Genomic DNA, 18,817 nt, shown 5'->3' with positions numbered 1-18,817 from the left:
AACATTGAAAGCTCTAGGAGCTATAATATGTTGTTCTCCGGAAGGAGTACGACTATTTTTACGTGACTTTAAAGGTCACTACGTGTCCAGAGACATGGATCACCGACTGCAGAATTTACCTACACATTTATGGGCACAAGGCCCCACTGATGTTGGTTGCATGAATATTACACCATATCGTGTCACACTAAAAACAGGAGTAATACTACCACGAATACGACAATACAAGTTACCACCCGATGCTGTTGTGGCTTTGCTGCAAATCATTGACGAGCTCATTGCACAAGGAGTGGTTGTCGAAACCGACTCCAATGTATGTAATTCCCCGATAATTCCGATTCTTAAAAGAACGGATCCAAAAGCATCACCAGTATATCGATTAGTTATTGATCTGCGCGAATTAAATAAATGTATTGTACCACAATACCCTGTGGTCCCCGATATCTCTTCATTACTAACAACTATTGACTCAGAAGCAACGTTCTTCACTGTAATTGATCTCAAGAATGCTTTCTTTAGTGTCCCAATCGATCCGGAAAGTCAATATTTGTTCGGATTCAGTTTAAATGGACGAAGTTTTAAATTCACACGCGCACCTCAAGGATTTACAGAAAGCCCCAGCATCTATAGCCAAGCACTGAAACGAGAACTTGACAGTATCCACATGCCAGTTAACACTGCCTTGCTTCAATATGTCGATGATCTGCTGATCACCGCCCGAAGCGAACCTGAATGTGAAAAAGCGTCACTGACGGTTTTAAAATTTTTGGCTGACAACAGGCACAAGGTGTCCCCTTCTAAGCTGCAATTCTGTGTCCAGCGAGTTGTTTACCTTGGGCACTCGCTGTCCAAGGAGGGAAGGCAGCTTACATCCGACCGCATCCAGTTAATCGCTAACATACCACCACCAAAGACACAAAAGGAGGTACGGGCTTTTATAGGCCTCACTTCATACTGTAGGCAGTGGATCCCTCAATATGCATTTCTAGCAAAACAACTCATCCAGTTGACAACACAGGAGGCAGCCACATCGACTGTCCTCCCTTGGACTCAAGAACATACACACGCCTTTGAAAGTTTAAAGAAAGCTTTATGCCAAGCACCTGTTTTAGCAACACCATGTTACAGCAAACAGTTTACACTCTTTGTTACAGAACGCGAAGGTACTGCCTTGTCAGTACTCACTCAGGAACAAGCAGGATCACACAAACCATGTGCTTATTTCTCTAGTACATTAGATCCAGTAGCTCAGGCTCTTCCTGCGTGCCTGAAATCGGTGGCAGCAACAGCTTTAGCAATCAGACAAAGCGATGCCATAGTGTTAGGACATCAATTGACAGTACAAGTACCACATGCAGTAGAGGTTCTCTTGAACCGCACACAAACACAACACTTGACTATAGCGAGACTCACCGGTTACGAACTAACATTGTTTCAGCCACACATAGAAATCAGACGTTGCAATACGTTAAATCCTGCCACACTGTTACCAGTGAGCGGAACAGATCCATTGGCACATGATTGTGTCGAAGTCATTACTATCACGACGAAACCCAGACAAGACTTGACAGATATCCCTTTGTCAGATCCAGACTTGACATTGTATGTAGATGGGTCATGTATGAGAACAAGTACAGGAGAGTTAGTGGCTGCTTACGCAGTCACAACAGACACTGAAGTCATTGAAACAAATCGTATTAACACTTTGTCAGCTCAAGCAGCAGAGCTCATCGCTCTGACACAAGCCTGTATTCAAGCCAAAAATAAGAAAGTCAATATATACACAGATTCACGTTATGCATTCGGAGTCGTCCATGACTTCGGCGTACTGTGGCGAGAGAGAGGTTATTTAACTTCTCACGGTGCCCACATCCAGCACGGACCCCTCATTCAAGCCCTATTAGATGCGATTCATCTACCCACTACAATATCGATTATGAAATGCAAAGCCCATACAAAAGTTACCGATATCATTTCTCAGGGTAATGACCTAGCTGACAGAACAGCTAAACAGACTGCTCAGAATCAGACTATCACAACTGACATGACAAAGACAATAGTTCCGACACTAACACATTGCATGACAGTTAAGGATCCCGCCCTTGATGTAATTGACATACAGACACATGCTACACCAGAAGAAATAAAGAAATGGACTGAATTAGGAGGGATCCAAACGGATCAAGGATGGATGACGAAGGAAAAATCTATATGGTTTCTTCCCGACTCAATGGTTCAAGTTATCATTAACACAATACATAGTCCAGCACACCTAGGAGAGAAAGCTATGCTAGACAGCATTCAACACATTTGGTTCAACAAGCACTTGCGAGCAGCAGCTAAACAAAAAGTTCGTACCTGTATGATATGTTGTCAGTTTAATCCAGGTAAAAGCATCCCCGTAGAGCAGGGTGGATTTCAAACTCCCGATCATGCTTTTGAAGTCCTCCAGATGGATTATATCCAGATGGAACGATGTCGAGGATTCAAATATGTTCTCGTAGTTGTCTGTGCTCTTTCCCGTTGGACAGAAGCATACCCGGTTTCAGATTACACTGCCCCGACTACTGCCAAACAGTTAGTTCGAGAATTCTTCCCACGGTACGGTTTACCACGTGTTGTCTACTCAGATAACGGCCAGCCGTTCTCATCCGAACTAATGAAACACGTTTCCCTTTTGTTAGGCTACCAATGGAAATTCCACTGTGTCCGGCATCCCGAGGCCGCAGGTCTTGTGGAACGCCATAATCAAACTCTGAAAATTAGATTGTCCAAAATATGTAGGGAAAAAGGTGTCGACTGGATAGTAGCCTTACCAGTTGCGCTCTTTTACATGAGAATGGTAGCACATTCTCGAACTGGGCTATCCCCGTACGAGGTGATCTTCGGTAGACCACCAAATATGTGGGGGACGCCTATACCTCGCAAAATAACTGATGTTGACTGTAATATGCTGACAGATTACCTGGCTTCCTTGATGTCTGCACTACAATCTTGTCATTCACAGGTAGCCGCAGCTTTTCCCGATAATACTGAGGTGAAGCCCCATGACGTGGTTCCTGGTGACCTGGTTTTGGTCAGGAATTTCGACCGGAAGACCCAACTGGATCCTAGGTGGAAGTCGCCTAAGTTGGTTCTACTGACTACAAGGACTGCCGTGAAGATTGAGGGTCGCAAAGGGTGGTTGCACTCGAGTCATATCAAAAAATTTTATGGACTACCAACCAGTGTGATTACTCAACCCTGTATTCCCTCACAGACAGACTCAAAGCTCCCCTTGGTTGAATTAACCAAACCAGAACTTTACAAACTAAAATTGAGGTCTAGTAAGTCAGACAATTTGATTGTTTAAGTCCTCTCCAAGGTGAATCGGTTGAATTTGTCTCTGACATATATCCTCTAGACCGGAATAGAGAAAGAAATCATCAGATGCAGCTCAAAAAGCATGCGTATTGTAAATCACTTCGTAGTCACTGTACAGTAACATTATTAATTTTGTTTTTTCTAAGTCTTCTGATCATTATTTTCAGCATACTATTGCATATGTATTACCCTATTCTTAAGCATGCTTACAATATAACTGCAGAACATTCTTTTAGCGAATTACCTCCGCATGAGTTGTCATATAGATTTGCGCTGCGCAACAACACATTTATTAGTATGTTACATCATTCCCATCAAACCAGCAATGCCACAAATTGTTGGATATGTGGCCGACTCCCTCCCTATCAAAACTATAAGGGAGTTTTGCCCCTCTTGCCATATCCGTTCACACACAATGGCTCCTGTGGAGCATGGTTTAGTTTGATTAATTCCCTAGATTCAAATTCCGCAGTTTATCAAGACAACTGGGTTTGGGGAAACCTGAACCTAGTTTTACTTAAAGTCTGCTACCCTAACAAGGAGGGACTCCCCAAAAGAACAGGAACTGATCTAGAAAATGAAGTATATGGATTAGGTAATTTTACACTTAACCTCATGATCCTGAACGTTGAATCTGAAGCTACACCAATCTTGCCCGCCATGTCAGTATTCCCAGTAAAAGGGGAATTATGTATAAAAAAGAATGGTTCCATACACATGGGCCACAGTAAATGCACCACTGTAATAAAATTCAGTGATCAAGGCAAGTCTACATTTAGAGCTTCCCATCATTCCTACTTCATATGTGGCCAGACCGCATATATATGTCTACCTCTAGATTGGGATGGTACCTGTTACATAGCATTCCTTCTGCCACCTGTTTTCCTAGCTCCTCCTGATTATCATAGAAATACCCATTTAGTACACAATAGACAGCAGAGAGATCTCCCAATTGTCGATTACACTGAAACAGCATGGGAAAAATACACAGATTTCAATAAAGGATTCTTTCCCTATATAGGTACAGTCACTAATAGTAAGCTGATACGTAGATTAACCAGAACCCTTGAAGCAGTAGTGAATGAGACTATTTCCGCCTTAGGCAATTTAACAGAAGAGCAGTCTGCTATGCGGATTGTTGTGCTTCAAAATCGTCTTGTCCTTGACGTCATCCTGGCCGATAGGGGCGGAGCTTGTAGGGTCATCGGATCAAGTTGTTGCATTTTCATACCAGAAAATTCGCCGTCAGTATATAAAGCCATAACCCGCCTTCATAAGATTATAAGCCAGATACACCAGAGTCCAGGCACCTGGACTTGGTCCGGTTGGTTCTGGGGCGTGTTGTCAGCCTGGGGATGGAGAATCCTATCCTTCCTAGGTATTGGCTTTCTCATACTATTCAGTTGCTGTTTATGTCTACAATGTGGGCCAGCGATTTGTGGTCTGTGTGCCACATCGTGTATCCCACATCCACGTTTTCATTCAAGATCCCGGAAGAAGAAAGAAGAACAAATGATGCTATATGAACAGATCGATGGATTAATGAAGATCGATATCTCCTGAGGGTCCGTAGGGGACAAGGAGGGAATGAGGAAATATGAATTTTGTTATCAGTTATGTCCCCTATCGTAGACCCCAACGGCTCCATGTACATGCTATAAGTACATGGATGTTCCCTCCTGCTCCAGTTTTGAAGACGCAAATATATGTGCGTCCACCGTCAACATGTCCTCTTTCAGACCCGCCATGAATGGGTCAGATATTCCATTCCTAAGTATGAAAGGCCACCGACTTTATGTGGTTCACTTTCCACATTTTACAGATTCAGGCGAGTAGGCCCCGAATTCTGTCATCAAGCCTTTTCCTGCCTTCTGCCTCTGAAAGCTCCAGTCTGAGCCTACATCTGTATCCATGAACTTTGTCCTACTCCCTGCGCGGCTAACGGTGCCTGATCCAGCATATTGCTTGCCAAAAACTGTATTTCACCTTCAAGATTATCTCCTCCCTCCTCATCCGATGCATTCCTGTCTAGTAGTTTAGGTAAACATTCCTCCAGCTACCGTGCAAAGGGGCCAGGCATCGCTGTCCTCATGCAAGTAATTCATAGCCCCGTTACCATGGAATATTCCTACCCCCTCGCATCTAGTGTAGACACTTAGACGCTTGTACACGCACTAACAGTCAGTATAGAATAGATTCTATCCTAGAGACCTTTCCTTTTGGATAACACAGTTCTTTAAACATAGGATATTAGATATGATTTGGGATTAGGTTGACATAACCCCAGACTTCTGTCTCCACATGTAGGGCTAAATGTCAAGTCCCCTTCACCCTCTAGTTGCACGTCAATCACACGTCATGCGGCTGCGCGCGCATCTCTGCCAAATATTTCTGCTGACATTGCATGATTCTTTTATGGATCCACCCACTTGTGACATCATGTTTAATGACGTATTTTAGTTACACCCATGTATACGCCTCTATTAGCTACGTATGTACAGTTTATCTGTATTATCAGCTGTTACGCCTCTTGCATCTGTTTCACTGTAATGTATTTTCTATAAAACTGCTTATCTGTCAATAATATATGCCCCTTTCCTTCCTGAACTTTCGTGGTGATGGAATAGAAGGCCCACAATTCGAATTGTATTCCTTTGTATAGGAATAAAGCCTTTTAAAACCTCTAATACCACGGATTCTGCCTCTTATTTTTACTGAGTTATTCTCACTAAGACTTTACCGCATAAAAAATAGTACCGGTAACGAAATATTTACCACATTACCTTGAACACACGATGGGTAAGGAGAAGATTCGGCAACACACACCCAAACCAAGATAGATAAATTCACTTCTGCTAAGAGAGCAGTGCATGGTAACAGAGAAGCTATGCCCCAACCCTGTGCTCTATGAAACCCACCAACCTAATCCTCATACTGCAGGCTATCCAGGCATGTTTTGATGCAGTCGAAACCAAAACTGGAGAAGTGAGGGTGGATATGTCACTCCTCTGTCAAGATCTCTGGAAGATCGCCAACAGAGCCGTCGATACGGAGGGCAGGATCACAGTGGTAGAAGGTGATGTCCGACCCCTTGAAAGCTCTCCCTCACTGCCACCCTTGAACAGAGGGCTGAAGATACAGAGAATAGGTTGAGGCACAACAATCTCCAATTCATTGGTTTTCCTGAGACCTTGGAATCGCCCATCCATGCACAGTTCCTGCAAACATGGCTGTAATCCTGGCTGTCTGAGGGGCCCAGTTGCAGTGGTTCATTATTGAACGTGCACACAGATCTCTGGCCCAGTGCCCGCTGCCCGGAACGCCCCTACATCCACTGATAGCCAGGATCCTCAACTACTGAGACTGGGACGCTATCCGCAAGGCCAGGTCACTCCTCCCATATAATGATATTCCCAGACTATACTTGTGCGACTCAAAAGAAGCGGAACTCTGTTGACAAAGTGAAACAGAAACTCAGGGTCCTTTACCTTCAAAACATGCTTATTTACCTGGCAAAGCTCAAGGTAATACGCAATAGACGCTATACTACTTTGAATCCCCGGAGGCAGCCTGGGAATGGGTGACCAAGAAGCCGCACTTACGGCACATGGAGACTTGTCGAGGTGCTTCCCTGGACTCAGAGACCCGGCCCCCCAACTGTGAACATAAGGGACGATTCAAGTCCCAGAGCGGCTGTAAGTGATCTTCGGGCTCCCGCAAATCTTCGGGCTAGGAAGTGCACCTGCTCTGTGAGACGGCCCCCTCCATCCCGATGATGCTCCTCAGGACATAGAGGGACTGGTCAGACTGCCTGGAGACCTTACAGCTTGGACACCCCAGAATAAAGGAATGGCGACTTGCAACTCGATGTAGGAGAAATGCCATGGATGCTTGCATTTTCTCAGATTCTCCGGCTTCTAGGAGGAGGTCCATCTCTAGTATCCCGCAAGACTCATTGCAATTATCCATTGTCTGGGGAGAACAGGCAACATATTTATAAGGGGAGGAAGTATGCGTTGTGAGGTGGTTGGGGGAAGGGTTGTTTGTTGCATTTTTGTTGTTGTTTGTGTCACCTACACGCTACTGCTGGAGCAGAGTTTTCTGTTGAAAATCTGTTGGGTTTTTAAGCTCCGGTTTGTCTATATGTCGAAAATTGAAAAGATTAATTTGTAACGTTAATTATTTGTTTTGTGTGAATGTTCTGATTAATCAATACGAACTAACAAGAGAAAACTACACGTGGGAAAGCATTCATGTTGCTTAATAATAATGTGCAGGTTTAATTAAATGAATGTTGCTGAGTGCTGTTTGTTTTAAAGCACAAAAACGCTTTTGAAATAACGTGTACTAATGCGTTTCTGTGTTGCAAAGGCTAGTTAATTACATACACATAAGAGTATTAGTGGGGTTAACACTGTTTAGTCACTATGCTGTGGTAACGTTGTTTTTGTCTCTTTTAATTAAGATGGTACGTTTTGGCCTATCGAAAGATGGCTGCCGTTTAAAGCCTGAACTCGAGTAACTGAATTTTGATGAGAAGGCCTTGCTGAACATGGTCGAGAGTCATCTGACCACAGTCTTCGCCTGGTTTAAAAGTTTTCCGTGAGGACAGCAGCTCTGGGCGAGAGTCCAAGTGTCCTTGGAGGACAAAGGAGCCACAATGAACTTTGTGATTACAGCACTGGTTCCGAGGAAATATGAATGTGAAAGAAACATTTGCAAAACTCGAGTTTACTTCTTCCGTCTTTTTATTTTTGTGATTTTTCTGAGCGGAGATTTTCCAAATGTAGCAATGCTACATCCTTTCCTGCTCGCTCTGCTCAGCGGTTCAGCGGACGTTTAGAACATTTTATGTTTCTTTAATTTGCAAGTTTCATTATAAATATTGTTAGCCTAGAGAGGGTCTAAGGCCACTTCTTCCCAAACCTGCGTTGGTGAGGATCGATGCTGTGAGGACGGCGACTCAGGAGACTTTTACTGAGAGACCTGTCCTGACCCATTCATGACATTTAGCTAGAATAGGTAATTAAGAGAATAATGATTTTGCTTTGATTGACTTTCATTTGAACTAATTTTAGATAAAAGTACCATTATTTTAAATACAGTGTTGGTGGTTATTTCTTGTTGTTTATTGAGTACTCTATTTTGATTATTGTTGTTTAGATCATGACTCAGGATAATATCAAACTGGTCTTATCGACCTCAGTGTAGATTCAGGGTGTTTAGGAGTTTTCTCTCCACAGGTTCTATGCTGATAGAGTAATCGAGCGCATGTTAGTGAAATGGGCCCAAGCGTATGATGTGTGTATGTGCGTGTATCTGTGAAATTACTCTATCCGTGGAAGTAGGGAGAATTTGTATGCCCTAATCTGCACCAATTTCCTGGTAGCAGAGGATGGTTTTGATGGTTATCTTGATCTGATTAGATTGCTTGTACATTGGCTTTTGATTTATTGATTATTGATTAATGTTGGTATATGTACTAATACTATATGTTGGAGTCGTCATGTTGAGTTATATGTAGTGCTTCTGGAACTTGGGAGCTGGTAGCAGTTCCGTAGTAGGGCAGAGGGAAGTATATACTGCTCTCAGGAAAGACGGGATTGTTGGTCCTGTACGTATGCAGGAGAAATGTGTGACAATTGAAGTTGCGCGTCACATTGTCTGAGTTCGGAATCAGTGACATCGTCGTGTGTTACTATTAGAGATATATTTTCAGTATAAAAGGAGTGCGTATGATAGCAAAGGTTATCTGTGAAACTCTGGTCTTAAGTCCCAGGGATCCGTAAGGTTCGCCGTTAAAGCTTATCGCGGGAGAAGTAATAGGTATTCTCTGAGCTTGTCTGAAGGACTGGGCAGAGGTAAGCGCTGCTTGGTTAACGTATGTTATAATTCTGTAGTAGGGCAGATCATATGCTGTTCTCGGGAAAGGCAGGATTCTGTGTGTATGTACTATATTTTCTTGAATGAATGTGCGTGAATGTATGAGCATTTAGTTGATTGTAAGACTCTTTGGAGCAGTCCTAGAGGAAACAGGTAATGAATGCATGTTAGAAGGGCAGAGTAGAGGGATGTGCTACTGTGTCAACGAGAGTATTAATTCCGTAGTGGAGCAGAAGTAAGTGCTGTTTCGGGGAAAGACGGGATTCTTGTGAAATTGATTTTCTTTACTATTCTGTGGTTAGCGAAGCAGACAATGGAGATGTTTATATGTTGTAACTAATAGATTTTGTAGAAATTGACACGAAGTCTACTGAGGAGATTTTGTAAAGGAGGGGTAGACGAGTGACAGGAGACAGAGCAGAAATCGCAGCGGCTGCTGACGTCATAGAGACCGCGCTCTGATTGGGTAGTGGATCAGAACAGGGTTCGCGCTAGGATTGGTGCGTTGGTGTGAGCTGCGCAAGGATTGGAAGGAATACAGAGTGACGTAGGCGCTCCAGGATTGGTGCGTTGGTGTGAGTCGCGCTGTTATTGGATGAAAAATCATATTGTACAGTTGTATTTCAGAAGGGATTAGAAAGTTTTGGTAAACGCTAAAATGTATTACCAAGAAGAGAAAAAGAAGAAATCCTTGTTCGGAAAAATTAAGAAATGGTTTGACAAGGATAAGAACGTTAAAACAAGAGAAGGTGAATTGTTACCTCCAGCGAAAACACCTGCATCCTTCATGGTTGCAAAATATGGGTATCATACCTGTATGTGGTTGGACAATTGGGTTAGGTACACTAGAGAGGATGGTGTTTTGGCTTTCCCAGAACATGGTTCATTTAATATGGCCGTGTTGAGAAATTTACGGGAAAAAATGTTGTGTCTTGACCCAAGACCAAGGCCGACACAGTTTGAGGCATTGGTGGAATGGGAGGATGAAGTACATGAGCGAGAAAAACAGAGGTCTGGAGGCAACTATAGGTACATGTTTGGGAAGAAATATGATCGTGAAACTCATCATGATCGAATGAGGAGATGGCGAGATGCTAGTATGTCGGAGGGATTATATCCTATGAGGACTGTTGAAGAAGAAAGGAAGGGTACGGAAAGGGTTCCTTAGGCAGAAGTGAAAAGATATGGAATTAATGATTATGAGGATGAGGTCTTGAATGACATGATTTACAAGAGACCACCTCCATATAGACCAGAACCAGAGGAAAGCACACCAGTTGTTTCTCCGATAAGAGATGCATTGCGTATTACTGAGACAGAAGTTGTGACACCAGAATTAAGGAGTGGTAATCCTTTCAGGGAAAAAGAGAGAGAGAATCGATGTGGTGATGAGAATACGAGAGAATTAGCCAGAACTACATCTGAACTGACTGAAAAGATTAGAGAACTGACAAAGAATCTAGAAGCTCTTACGGTGCCTGTAACCATAGGTCCGGTTATGCCTATTTTTGATAAGCAGAGGACAGGTGAAAATGGTTTGGTGGTTCCATATGTTGGGAATAAGATAACAAGTTTGGCTGGTCGTTCAGGAGACTCAGGAAAAAGGATAGAAAGTAGTAATTTGAGACAATCCAGACATGACACCTGTAGTGGAGGATTAGAGGTACAGTCTAATTAGAGACCGGATACTAGTGATACTGGTTGTTCAGGGATGCCGATTTTAGAACCACACAGGATGCCAGAAAAGGTGGTTCCAGTGAGAAAAACTACTGAAATAACAGCTGAAGATTTGAATGATTGGATGAGAGTCCTTCAAAAGAGAGATAAAGATTCACAGGCAATTGATGTGGCCAGGTTACGCATTGAATTGGAGGAGCTTGTTGCAGGGACAATTTCTACAGACATTCTCAAAAACCATCATGATGGAGAACTGTTATTTATGTGTAAGAGTATCACTTGGAGGGTTAAGAATACACATGAAAGGTTGAGAACAATAGCGAGTGAACAGGGAGTTGACATGGATAAGGTGAAGGTTTTACAGAAACCTTACAGGGTGGATTTCACGGATAAGGATATTGAGAATCTAAATGGTGCTGGCAGAACAGGACAGATTAAGGAAATGATCGCACTGTTGCGAAAATGGGGTGATGTAGAAAAGTGGAAGGAAAGGTGGTATAAGAAAAGGGAAGAATCAGTGGACAGGACTTATTCAGCTTTTCCTGTGAGAGAAAAAGAAAAAACAGTGGATGCTTATCCTATGACAGAAATACCTGGAGGAGGATATGTACATGTTCCATGGACCAGACAGGATATTCTATCATTTACGAATGATTTCCCTCGACTGAGAGAAAAGCCTGTCGAGTGGTATAGGCAGGTAGACAGGTTTGTGAAATTGTCAAAAGTGCTGTGGATTGACCTGAATAGTCTGTTTGATATAATAGTTCCAGCAGACTTGTGGGCTGAGTGTAAAATAGTTGTAAGTTGGCCTACTGAGGAATATCCAAGAGATCAGAGAACAGGAGCACCAGATCCAGAGGTAATGAGGAAGTATGAACAGGTGATTGTATACCTGAAGAGTAAAGTACCTCCAAAAGAGACAGACTGGGTTAAGATAGATCGAACACATCAGGAAGCAAAAGAAACACTTCATGCTTTTTACGAGAGGCTGATACTGGCTTTTAAACAATTCAGTGGGGATGAACACCTGGGTGACAAAGATTTGAGTCATTTGTATACAGATTTGTATATGGCCTGAGACCTGAGATTAGTGAGAGAATTCGTGAGCATACAGTGGACTGGCAGAGTAAGAAAATAGATGAGATCCTGAGACATGCAAAGTACTTCAGTGATGAAATTGAAGCAAAACAAAGAAAGCTGAAAGAAAAGGCAATGTGGGCACAAGTGAAGGTTGCGGAAAGACAAGAAGCACAGTTGGTGGAACAGGCAAATAATGCAGGGAATAGGCCCAGATATGCAGGGAAAGGAAAGGGGAATCTTGAGGAAGCCAAAAAGAAGTTTCCTTGTCACAACTGTGGCCAACTGGGACATTGGAGATCTGAATGTACAAATCCACCATTAGCGAATAATGAGGGTAAAACCTTAAATCAACAGGTGCAGAACGAAGGGAATAATCAACAGCAGCAACAACAGAAGGTTGTGAGACAGCAGAGTCAAGAGCCAAAACCGCCCTTGCCGCAGAATAGAGGGTCACAAAAGTACAATCAGGATTCAGGATTCTACAATGATGAGCAGGTAAACAAACCAAGGCGTTCTAACCAGATACAACAGTATTTGTTAAAGAATGAAGGGAGTGAGTCTGAAGGTGATTATTGACGGTGCCGAAGAGAGGAGGAAGAGTGCATACTTGGTGCAACTCTAGAAATAGACCAGGCAGGACCATTTGTTGAAGGGAAAATAAATGAAGAAAGTGTTACTTTTTTAGTAGACACAGGTGCGACAAGATCAACTGTCAGGTCAGCAGATGTTAGAAATCTTCCTCTCTCGGATGAAGCAATCCAAGTAGTTGGAGTAGCAAATACACAAATCAAGACACGTCTTACTGAACCAGTAAGGGTAAGAATAGGGAAATTTTCAGACATGCACAGATTTATTGTCTGTGACACTAGTTCAGTGAACTTGTTAGGTAGGGACTTGCTATGCAAAATGAACTGTACAACTTTTTGTACACCGGATGGAATAGCTTTTGAAACACCAGATGAGGATGTTTTGTACCGAATGACTCTAGATAATAGAGAGAGTGAGATGGTTGGTGCATATGCTGTGTTTAATCCGGAGGATTTGCCTCAAGAGCTGAGAGACACAGTGAAAAGAACAGTTTGGGATTTTATTGGAGAGGATGTGGGATTGATGAATAATGTAGATCCTGTGAAAATTTCAGTGAAAGAGGGAATTACATATCCTAACATTCCTCAGTACAAAATGACACCAGAAATAATTGAAGGAATAACTCCTATAATTGAGAAAATGATTCAGCAGGGAGTTTTGAGAGAACTACTGAGTAGCCCGTGTAACTCACCGATAATGGGGCTAAAGAAGCCGAATGGGAAGTTCAGGATTGTACAAGATTTGAGAAAAATTAACAAAATTGTGGTGGCATGTTGTCCAATTGTGCCAAATCCGTCAGTGATTTTGTACCAGATTCCACATGATGCTGAGTGGTACACGGTGATTGATTTGTGTCATGCTTTCTTTTCAATTCCATTGCATCATGACAGCCAGACGATTTTTGCATTTAGATTTGGCCAGCGTATTTTAGCATGGTGTCGTATCCCACAGGGGTATACAGAGAGTCCTTCGATATTCAATCAGTTGTTGAAAAAGTCATTGGAGAGTTTCATCATGCCTGAAAACTCAGTACTAGTGCAGTATATTGATGACCTACTTGTGGCATCAAAGACACGTGAAGCTTGTGAAGTAGATACCATAGCTTTACTGAATCATCTGGCAGATGGAGGGTTAAAGGTATCTCCAGCCAAATTGCAATTTTGCAAGAAAGAGGTGCATTATCTTGGACACAATATTGAAAAGGGTCTGAGAAAGGTGACTGATGACAGGATCAAAATTATCAGGGGAATGAAGGCCCCAAGGACCCAGAGGGAAGTGAGGATGTTTCTGGGGATGGTAGGTTATTGTCGTCAGTGGATTAGTAACTTCTCTCTGATAGCAAGACCACTGATTAAGCTGACAAAGAGTGAGGTAAAAGACCCATTGGAACTAGATGGAGAACAAATGGCAGCATTTGAAGAGTTGAAGAGCAGAATGTGTGAAGCCCCTGCTTTGGGTATGCCAGACTATGAAAAAGAGTTTGAGTTGTACTGCAGTGAGAGAAATGGATGTGCACTTTCAGTGTTAATCCAGAAGCATGGACAGTTGAGGAGGCCTATTGCGTACTTCTCATCGACACTTGACCCTGTAGCTGTAGGTTTGCCAGGTTGTCTGAAATCTGTGGCTGCAACATGCAGAAGTCTGGAACAGAGTGAAGGAATCATAATGGGATATCCTGTAAGGGTATTCGTACCTCATAATGTGGCAATTCTTTTGACAAGAAGCAGAACTCAGTACATGTCCCATAGTCGGCTGACTAAATATGAGAAAGTCATTCTGGGAGCATCAAATGTGACTCTTGAGAGATGTGTGAATGTGAATCCAGCAACATTGTTGCCAGATATTGAAAATGTGGGTGTGAAGACAGAAGATGATCACAATTGTTTGGATGTGCTTGATTACTGTACAAAACCGAGACCAGACATAAGAGATCTTCCATTGCCTGAAAGTGACCATGTGCTGTTTGTGGATGGATCATGTCTGAGGAATGATGATGGTGTGCTGAGTGCAGCATATGCAGTGTGCAAGGTTTCAGAAGTTATGGAAGCATCACCATTGAAAGGAGTGAAATCTGCACAAGTTGCTGAATTGGTGGCATTGACGAAAGCTTGCAAAATTGGGGAAGATCTGAGAGTGACTGTGATGACTGATAGTCAGTATGGATTTGGAGTTGTGCATGATTTTGGCCAGCTTTGGCTACAGAGAGGTTTCTTGACGTCGAGTGGGACTCCAATAAAGAATGCTGAAGTGATTGGAAAATTACTTGAGGCGATATAGCTGCCTAAAGAGTTAGCGGTTGTAAAATGTGCTGCTCATGGACAAGGAGATGATTTTGTAACACTTGGAAACAGATTTGCCAATGACATTGCACAGTATTGTGCTAAAAATAATCATTTGATTAATAGGGAACGAGAAGGGGAAATGTCTTTTTGTTCTGTGATGTTTACTAATGTCCTAGAGACGTGGGATGAAGTGAAACAGTTGCAGGATGAGGCAGGAAAGGAAGAAAAGAAAGACTGGATCAAGGCAGGTTGTGCCCCGAGAGAAACAGACCATGTTTGGGTCTATAGAGATGGTAGACCAGTCATGCCTAACTCTATGTTGTCGACAATGGCAAGGATGTATCATGGCCAGGGACATTTGGGAAGGGATGCGATGATCAGGTCTTTTAAGCAGACTTGGTACAATGCAAAGTTCAGGACGATTGCAGAAAGCATCTGCCAAAGATGTTTGATTTCTCAGCAATTTAACACTGGGAAAAAGACAGTGGTGAGTCTGGGAACAATAGGCAGAGAAGGTGGTCCTTTTACGAGAATGCAAATTGATTTCATTGAAATGCCCCAAGTGAACAGATTGAGGTATGTTCTAGTGGTAGTCTGTTTGTTCTCAAGATGGGTGGAGGCCTATCCGACTAGGAGAAATGATGGAATAACAGTTGCAAAGTTGCTGTTAAGAGAGTTGATTCCTAGGTACGGGTTTCCAGTAACGATTGAGTCTGATAGAGGTGGACACTTCTATAATGAGCTCATGAGTTTAATTTGTGAAGCATTGGGCATACAGCAGAAGCTACATTGTGCATACAGGCCAGAGGCTTCTGGCGTTGGTGAGCAGATAAACGGCACAATCAAGAACAGGATTGGTAAGATGTGTTTAGCCACTGGAATGAAATGGCCTGATGTCTTGCCTCTAGTGCTAATGACTATTAGATCTACTCCAGATAGAACTACTGGTTTGAGTCCACATGAGATTTTGATGGGACGCGCAATGCGACATGCATATGTGCCTGCCAATAAGTTAATGACAATAACTGATGACATGATTTTGGATTACTGTAAAGGCCTGGCTGACGCAGTTCATTCTGTGTTTCACCAGGTTGGAGAAGACGCTACAACACTTGAAAAGAAGCAAGCTCATGATCTGAGTCCAGGGGACTGGGTGAGGATTAAAGTGCACAGAAGAAGAAATTGCTTGGTTCCAAGGTGGGGAAGACCAAGACAAGTTATTCTGACTACAACAACTGCAGTAAAGTGTGCTGGTGTGAAAAACTGGGTGCATGCAAGTCATACTCTGAGAGTTCCAAATCCAAAAGACGGGACTGGTAAGGAGTATTTTGAAGAGTCAGATTCCAGTGATGATGAAGAAACAGAACCAGTAAGAGAGTCAGAGAAGACTTCAAGAGAACCATTGAGAGTCTCAGAAAAAAGATCAGATTCTGTAAGAGTGTCAGAAGTTCCAACGAGCAGTAGAGAAAACAGAGGAGAAAAGAGCAGTTCCACAGAGACTACTCCTGAATCAGATGAGGAGATTGAAGAACCACTTGAGATTACACTTGAAGAAGCAGGGTCAGAAGAAAATAGAGAGGGACAGATTGCGGAAGACCCCCGAGGAGGTGGAGGGAACATTCCTGATAAGCTAGGTGAAGGGACAAGTAGACAGCAAGAAGATTGCGTGTCGGAGACCCGAGGAGGGAAAGAGTTAGGGAAGTCTCAAACAGAGGTGGGAAAGACTGTGGAGCGAAAGAAAACTGCTGAAGAACAAGAGGCATTTGAAACAGAATCGGATGAAAGTGAGAATGAGAAATCAGAGGGTCGAGTTCTGAGAAAGAGAACTTGGATTGGAGAGAGAAATAATAAAGAAACAAGACCGAAAAAGGTTGTGAGAGGAGATCTTTGGCCTAACAACAGGGTAAAGAGGCTGAGATACAGACTGATACGAGCAAATACCTCGAAGGCTGAACAAGTGAATGAGGTGTCGAGTCAGAATCCAGCAAAAGGTGAAAAGAGAAAAGAGTCAAAAGAACAAGAACCAGAGGGGATCAAAAGAATCAGAAAACCTAACCAGAAGTATAGGTCGCCGGAATGGACGTACGTGGAATTGTCTGAAGGTGAAGAGACAGAAAGTCAAGGAAATCCAGAGGAGACCGTACGGAAAGTGGTTGAGGAGGAAACAGGTGAAATCCTGAAAGTTATCTTGACTGACATTGATGAAAAGTCAGATACTGAGGATATTGTTGGACATCTAATACAATTCGATGTTGAAGAAGTTGAAGTGAAGAGTGATGAATATCCAAATTGAGTGAACTAAAGGAGTCACTTGGAGAAAAGTGAAGAAAAGAGAAAGTCTGAAATTAAGCTGTTTTGAAGTAATCCAAAGTTCTAAAAGTGCCAGTAGTGAATTAAAGAGGCTAAGTCAAAAGACACGGTCAAAGTAGTAAAATGGCTAACATAGAGAATAATCAAAGTAGATGTGCCTTCTTAAAAAGATGGTGTAGAATGTGCTGCTGCTGTACTGGATTATTAATGCTATTATAGGGTGTTTTAGCTTTATTAGTTACCTTTAGGGATACATTAGACACTTTAGGAATACATACTGAGAATGTGACTATTGCAGAGAAGAGTTCGCATAAAGTAGTTCCAACTAGAATTAGCAACACTTACGTACATAAAGATAGGTCAATTAATGATTTTTCTAGTAATGTTTTTTCGAAGTTGTTGTACGAATATGTGAAGACAATGGAAGTTAGGGATTGCTACGTATGTATGCAATTACCTGCATCCGTTTCAGAGGGTGTTACTTATCACCATTTACCAGCTACGTATGGGATTTCATGTAGTGTATTGAGTAGTGTTTTTTATTTGCTAGGGAAAATAGATTATGAGATGTCTAACAAAGATAACATTTTTGGGCAATTACCAATGAACAAAAGGCTGAATCCAGCTAAAGATGCTAATATTTTTGGTGAGATTTTTATTGAAAAAGAAGAATTAACATTAGATTACATTTTTAAGAACAATTTAACTTGCAGTTTGAAAGAAGAGGAGAAGGCTTTCCTAAATATGGTGGAGGAAAGGAGAATGAGCATGCATGGACAAGCAGGGAAATATAAAATGAGTGAGACAATTTGGGACATTGAGATGGGGAAAGAATTGAGAAATGAGGCTAGTCCAACTTTAGCTCTAGATGCACCACAGAAGGGTAAGCTGTGCATTACAAGAAAGAGATCCCAATATGATACATATTTTGTTGGGACTAGTGAGTGTCATGATACATACTTCATTGCAACAGGATGGGGTTTCAAGGGAGGAGAGGATCCAGTTTTCCCAGGAGTGTATTATATTTGTGGGAACAAGGCTTATTACAGGTTGCCTGACCATTGGTATGGCACGTGTTATGTGGGCCTGGTCTTTCCAAAGATCTTTCATATAGATAGAATAGAAGAAGTAGAACATATTAATTTACTAACACGTTTTAAGAGAGAAACTTGGTCTGAAATTGTAGGTGATATTTTTGGAGCTTTAATTCCAGCAGTGGGAATTTCTTTAAATGCTCATGGGATTCGGAAACTGTCAACAGTGGTGGATCGCTTATCGACAAGTACCGCTGGAGGGTTTCTTTTGGTGAATACGGAGATGATTGCCGTACGTGCCATGTCTATGCAGAATCGACTTGCCCTTGATATTTTATTGGCCAAAGAGGGTGGGGTCTGTGGAATGCTGAAAGTTCAACATTGTTGCACTTACATTCCTGACGAAAGCAAAGATCTGAAGGTCTATATCAAAAATATTACTGATTTGCATGAAGAATTAAAACCACTTGAAGCTGAAAGTATCTGGACTAAATTAGCTAATAAAGTGATAGCTGTTAAGAGTTTTATTGCTGAGATAGGTAGTACTATTATAGGTAAGATATTGTTTCCTTTAACCTGTATAATTCTTGCTCTGTTGAT

General features: G+C 42.3%; 1 long non-coding RNA gene across 1 annotated transcript in view; it reads left to right on the top strand.

Annotated features, from left to right (window-relative positions):
* LOC146860761 (uncharacterized) overlaps nucleotides 1-8,117 on the top strand; it is a 149,601-nt gene extending 141,484 nt beyond the window's left edge. Inside the window, exon 3 of the long non-coding RNA XR_014978860.1 lies at nucleotides 7,829-8,117. This is a non-coding gene — a long non-coding RNA (uncharacterized LOC146860761). The remainder of the gene's footprint in view (nucleotides 1-7,828) is intronic.
* The last annotated feature ends 10,700 nt before the right edge of the window (nucleotides 8,118-18,817 follow it).

Source organism: Triturus cristatus, chromosome 3_1 (genome assembly GCF_964204655.1).
Source record: "Triturus cristatus chromosome 3_1, aTriCri1.1, whole genome shotgun sequence".
Taxonomy (NCBI): Eukaryota; Metazoa; Chordata; class Amphibia; order Caudata; family Salamandridae; genus Triturus; species Triturus cristatus.
Note: the sequence above shows the minus strand (reverse complement) of the source record. Positions and strands in the feature narration are given on the sequence as shown.